A 6,525-nucleotide genomic window follows, 5' to 3' on the forward strand; every position below is an offset into this window, starting at 1 on the left:
AGGCTAACCTTCCATTGGCAAATGTGCCATGAAAAAATGACAGAGCTTTGCTCAGTTATACAGTTCTTTTAAGGCCATTATTTAAGGTTTTCAAAACAAAACAAACTGATAACGTTTAAGAAAAAAAAAAAGTGGACAAAAAAAAAAATTTGGAGTCCCTCTGCGGCTGAACGCCATGCCCTTCCGAACCGAAGCGCGGAAATGTAACCACTGGGCTACAGGGGGACTCCTTGAGTTGGGTAGCAAATTTGACGCTACCTATATGCACATGAAATGCAGTTTTTATTGACAGGCTAACCTTCCATTGGCAAATGTGCCATGAAAAAATGACAGAGCTTTGCTCAGTTATACAGTTCTTTTAAGGCCATTATTTAAGGTTTTCAAAACAAAACAAACTGATAACGTTTAAGAAAAAAAAAAAGTGGACAAAAAAAAAAATTTGGAGTCCCTCTGCGGCTGAACGCCATGCCCTTCCGAACCGAAGCGCGGAAATGTAACCACTGGGCTACAGGGAGACTCCTTGAGTTGGGTAGCAAATTTGACGCTACCTATATGCACATGAAATGCAGTTTTTATTGACAGGCTAACCTTCCATTGGCAAATGTGCCATGAAAAAATGACAGAGCTTTGCTCAGTTATACAGTTCTTTTAAGGCCATTATTTAAGGTTTTCAAAACAAAACAAACTGATAACGTTTAAGAAAAAAAAAAAGTGGACAAAAAAAAAAATTTGGAGTCCCTCTGCGGCTGAACGCCATGCCCTTCCGAACCGAAGCGCGGAAATGTAACCACTGGGCTACAGGGAGACTCCTTGAGTTGGGTAGCAAATTTGACGCTACCTATATGCACATGAAATGCAGTTTTTATTGACAGGCTAACCTTCCATTGGCAAATGTGCCATGAAAAAATGACAGAGCTTTGCTCAGTTATACAGTTCTTTTAAGGCCATTATTTAAGGTTTTCAAAACAAAACAAACTGATAACGTTTAAGAAAAAAAAAAAGTGGACAAAAAAAAAAATTTGGAGTCCCTCTGCGGCTGAACGCCATGCCCTTCCGAACCGAAGCGCGGAAATGTAACCACTGGGCTACAGGGGGACTCCTTGAGTTGGGTAGCAAATTTGACGCTACCTATATGCACATGAAATGCAGTTTTTATTGACAGGCTAACCTTCCATTGGCAAATGTGCCATGAAAAAATGACAGAGCTTTGCTCAGTTATACAGTTCTTTTAAGGCCATTATTTAAGGTTTTCAAAACAAAACAAACTGATAACGTTTAAGAAAAAAAAAAAGTGGACAAAAAAAAAAATTTGGAGTCCCTCTGCGGCTGAACGCCATGCCCTTCCGAACCGAAGCGCGGAAATGTAACCACTGGGCTACAGGGGGACTCCTTGAGTTGGGTAGCAAATTTGACGCTACCTATATGCACATGAAATGCAGTTTTTATTGACAGGCTAACCTTCCATTGGCAAATGTGCCATGAAAAAATGACAGAGCTTTGCTCAGTTATACAGTTCTTTTAAGGCCATTATTTAAGGTTTTCAAAACAAAACAAACTGATAACGTTTAAGAAAAAAAAAAAGTGGACAAAAAAAAAAATTTGGAGTCCCTCTGCGGCTGAACGCCATGCCCTTCCGAACCGAAGCGCGGAAATGTAACCACTGGGCTACAGGGGGACTCCTTGAGTTGGGTAGCAAATTTGACCCTACCTATATGCACATGAAATGCAGTTTTTATTGACAGGCTAACCTTCCATTGGCAAATGTGCCATGAAAAAATGACAGAGCTTTGCTCAGTTATACAGTTCTTTTAAGGCCATTATTTAAGGTTTTCAAAACAAAACAAACTGATAACGTTTAAGAAAAAAAAAAAGTGGACAAAAAAAAAAATTTGGAGTCCCTCTGCGGCTGAACGCCATGCCCTTCCGAACCGAAGCGCGGAAATGTAACCACTGGGCTACAGGGGGACTCCTTGAGTTGGGTAGCAAATTTGACGCTACCTATATGCACATGAAATGCAGTTTTTATTGACAGGCTAACCTTCCATTGGCAAATGTGCCATGAAAAAATGACAGAGCTTTGCTCAGTTATACAGTTCTTTTAAGGCCATTATTTAAGGTTTTCAAAACAAAACAAACTGATAACGTTTAAGAAAAAAAAAAAGTGGACAAAAAAAAAAATTTGGAGTCCCTCTGCGGCTGAACGCCATGCCCTTCCGAACCGAAGCGCGGAAATGTAACCACTGGGCTACAGGGGGACTCCTTGAGTTGGGTAGCAAATTTGACGCTACCTATATGCACATGAAATGCAGTTTTTATTGACAGGCTAACCTTCCATTGGCAAATGTGCCATGAAAAAATGACAGAGCTTTGCTCAGTTATACAGTTCTTTTAAGGCCATTATTTAAGGTTTTCAAAACAAAACAAACTGATAACGTTTAAGAAAAAAAAAAAGTGGACAAAAAAAAAAATTTGGAGTCCCTCTGCGGCTGAACGCCATGCCCTTCCGAACCGAAGCGCGGAAATGTAACCACTGGGCTACAGGGAGACTCCTTGAGTTGGGTAGCAAATTTGACGCTACCTATATGCACATGAAATGCAGTTTTTATTGACAGGCTAACCTTCCATTGGCAAATGTGCCATGAAAAAATGACAGAGCTTTGCTCAGTTATACAGTTCTTTTAAGGCCATTATTTAAGGTTTTCAAAACAAAACAAACTGATAACGTTTAAGAAAAAAAAAAAGTGGACAAAAAAAAAAATTTGGAGTCCCTCTGCGGCTGAACGCCATGCCCTTCCGAACCGAAGCGCGGAAATGTAACCACTGGGCTACAGGGAGACTCCTTGAGTTGGGTAGCAAATTTGACGCTACCTATATGCACATGAAATGCAGTTTTTATTGACAGGCTAACCTTCCATTGGCAAATGTGCCATGAAAAAATGACAGAGCTTTGCTCAGTTATACAGTTCTTTTAAGGCCATTATTTAAGGTTTTCAAAACAAAACAAACTGATAACGTTTAAGAAAAAAAAAAAGTGGACAAAAAAAAAAATTTGGAGTCCCTCTGCGGCTGAACGCCATGCCCTTCCGAACCGAAGCGCGGAAATGTAACCACTGGGCTACAGGGGGACTCCTTGAGTTGGGTAGCAAATTTGACGCTACCTATATGCACATGAAATGCAGTTTTTATTGACAGGCTAACCTTCCATTGGCAAATGTGCCATGAAAAAATGACAGAGCTTTGCTCAGTTATACAGTTCTTTTAAGGCCATTATTTAAGGTTTTCAAAACAAAACAAACTGATAACGTTTAAGAAAAAAAAAAAGTGGACAAAAAAAAAAATTTGGAGTCCCTCTGCGGCTGAACGCCATGCCCTTCCGAACCGAAGCGCGGAAATGTAACCACTGGGCTACAGGGGGACTCCTTGAGTTGGGTAGCAAATTTGACGCTACCTATATGCACATGAAATGCAGTTTTTATTGACAGGCTAACCTTCCATTGGCAAATGTGCCATGAAAAAATGACAGAGCTTTGCTCAGTTATACAGTTCTTTTAAGGCCATTATTTGAGGTTTTCAAAACAAAACAAACTGATAACGTTTAAGAAAAAAAAAAAGTGGACAAAAAAAAAAATTTGGAGTCCCTCTGCGGCTGAACGCCATGCCCTTCCGAACCGAAGCGCGGAAATGTAACCACTGGGCTACAGGGGGACTCCTTGAGTTGGGTAGCAAATTTGACGCTACCTATATGCACATGAAATGCAGTTTTTATTGACAGGCTAACCTTCCATTGGCAAATGTGCCATGAAAAAATGACAGAGCTTTGCTCAGTTATACAGTTCTTTTAAGGCCATTATTTAAGGTTTTCAAAACAAAACAAACTGATAACGTTTAAGAAAAAAAAAAAGTGGACAAAAAAAAAAATTTGGAGTCCCTCTGCGGCTGAACGCCATGCCCTTCCGAACCGAAGCGCGGAAATGTAACCACTGGGCTACAGGGGGACTCCTTGAGTTGGGTAGCAAATTTGACGCTACCTATATGCACATGAAATGCAGTTTTTATTGACAGGCTAACCTTCCATTGGCAAATGTGCCATGAAAAAATGACAGAGCTTTGCTCAGTTATACAGTTCTTTTAAGGCCATTATTTAAGGTTTTCAAAACAAAACAAACTGATAACGTTTAAGAAAAAAAAAAAGTGGACAAAAAAAAAAATTTGGAGTCCCTCTGCGGCTGAACGCCATGCCCTTCCGAACCGAAGCGCGGAAATGTAACCACTGGGCTACAGGGGGACTCCTTGAGTTGGGTAGCAAATTTGACGCTACCTATATGCACATGAAATGCAGTTTTTATTGACAGGCTAACCTTCCATTGGCAAATGTGCCATGAAAAAATGACAGAGCTTTGCTCAGTTATACAGTTCTTTTAAGGCCATTATTTAAGGTTTTCAAAACAAAACAAACTGATAACGTTTAAGAAAAAAAAAAAGTGGACAAAAAAAAAAATTTGGAGTCCCTCTGCGGCTGAACGCCATGCCCTTCCGAACCGAAGCGCGGAAATGTAACCACTGGGCTACAGGGGGACTCCTTGAGTTGGGTAGCAAATTTGACGCTACCTATATGCACATGAAATGCAGTTTTTATTGACAGGCTAACCTTCCATTGGCAAATGTGCCATGAAAAAATGACAGAGCTTTGCTCAGTTATACAGTTCTTTTAAGGCCATTATTTAAGGTTTTCAAAACAAAACAAACTGATAACGTTTAAGAAAAAAAAAAAGTGGACAAAAAAAAAAATTTGGAGTCCCTCTGCGGCTGAACGCCATGCCCTTCCGAACCGAAGCGCGGAAATGTAACCACTGGGCTACAGGGGGACTCCTTGAGTTGGGTAGCAAATTTGACGCTACCTATATGCACATGAAATGCAGTTTTTATTGACAGGCTAACCTTCCATTGGCAAATGTGCCATGAAAAAATGACAGAGCTTTGCTCAGTTATACAGTTCTTTTAAGGCCATTATTTAAGGTTTTCAAAACAAAACAAACTGATAACGTTTAAGAAAAAAAAAAAGTGGACAAAAAAAAAAATTTGGAGTCCCTCTGCGGCTGAACGCCATGCCCTTCCGAACCGAAGCGCGGAAATGTAACCACTGGGCTACAGGGGGACTCCTTGAGTTGGGTAGCAAATTTGCCGCTACCTATATGCACATGAAATGCAGTTTTTATTGACAGGCTAACCTTCCATTGGCAAATGTGCCATGAAAAAATGACAGAGCTTTGCTCAGTTATACAGTTCTTTTAAGGCCATTATTTAAGGTTTTCAAAACAAAACAAACTGATAACGTTTAAGAAAAAAAAAAAGTGGACAAAAAAAAAAATTTGGAGTCCCTCTGCGGCTGAACGCCATGCCCTTCCGAACCGAAGCGCGGAAATGTAACCACTGGGCTACAGGGGGACTCCTTGAGTTGGGTAGCAAATTTGCCGCTACCTATATGCACATGAAATGCAGTTTTTATTGACAGGCTAACCTTCCATTGGCAAATGTGCCATGAAAAAATGACAGAGCTTTGCTCAGTTATACAGTTCTTTTAAGGCCATTATTTAAGGTTTTCAAAACAAAACAAACTGATAACGTTTAAGAAAAAAAAAAAGTGGACAAAAAAAAAAATTTGGAGTCCCTCTGCGGCTGAACGCCATGCCCTTCCGAACCGAAGCGCGGAAATGTAACCACTGGGCTACAGGGGGACTCCTTGAGTTGGGTAGCAAATTTGACGCTACCTATATGCACATGAAATGCAGTTTTTATTGACAGGCTAACCTTCCATTGGCAAATGTGCCATGAAAAAATGACAGAGCTTTGCTCAGTTATACAGTTCTTTTAAGGCCATTATTTAAGGTTTTCAAAACAAAACAAACTGATAACGTTTAAGAAAAAAAAAAAGTGGACAAAAAAAAAAATTTGGAGTCCCTCTGCGGCTGAACGCCATGCCCTTCCGAACCGAAGCGCGGAAATGTAACCACTGGGCTACAGGGGGACTCCTTGAGTTGGGTAGCAAATTTGCCGCTACCTATATGCACATGAAATGCAGTTTTTATTGACAGGCTAACCTTCCATTGGCAAATGTGCCATGAAAAAATGACAGAGCTTTGCTCAGTTATACAGTTCTTTTAAGGCCATTATTTAAGGTTTTCAAAACAAAACAAACTGATAACGTTTAAGAAAAAAAAAAAGTGGACAAAAAAAAAAATTTGGAGTCCCTCTGCGGCTGAACGCCATGCCCTTCCGAACCGAAGCGCGGAAATGTAACCACTGGGCTACAGGGGGACTCCTTGAGTTGGGTAGCAAATTTGACGCTACCTATATGCACATGAAATGCAGTTTTTATTGACAGGCTAACCTTCCATTGGCAAATGTGCCATGAAAAAATGACAGAGCTTTGCTCAGTTATACAGTTCTTTTAAGGCCATTATTTAAGGTTTTCAAAACAAAACAAACTGATAACGTTTAAGAAAAAAAAAAAGTGGACAAAAAAAA

This window comes from Orbicella faveolata, unplaced genomic scaffold (assembly GCF_042242905.1).
Source record: "Orbicella faveolata isolate gen_17 unplaced genomic scaffold, um_ofav_v1 contig_36, whole genome shotgun sequence".
NCBI classification, from domain to species: Eukaryota; Metazoa; Cnidaria; class Anthozoa; order Scleractinia; family Merulinidae; genus Orbicella; species Orbicella faveolata.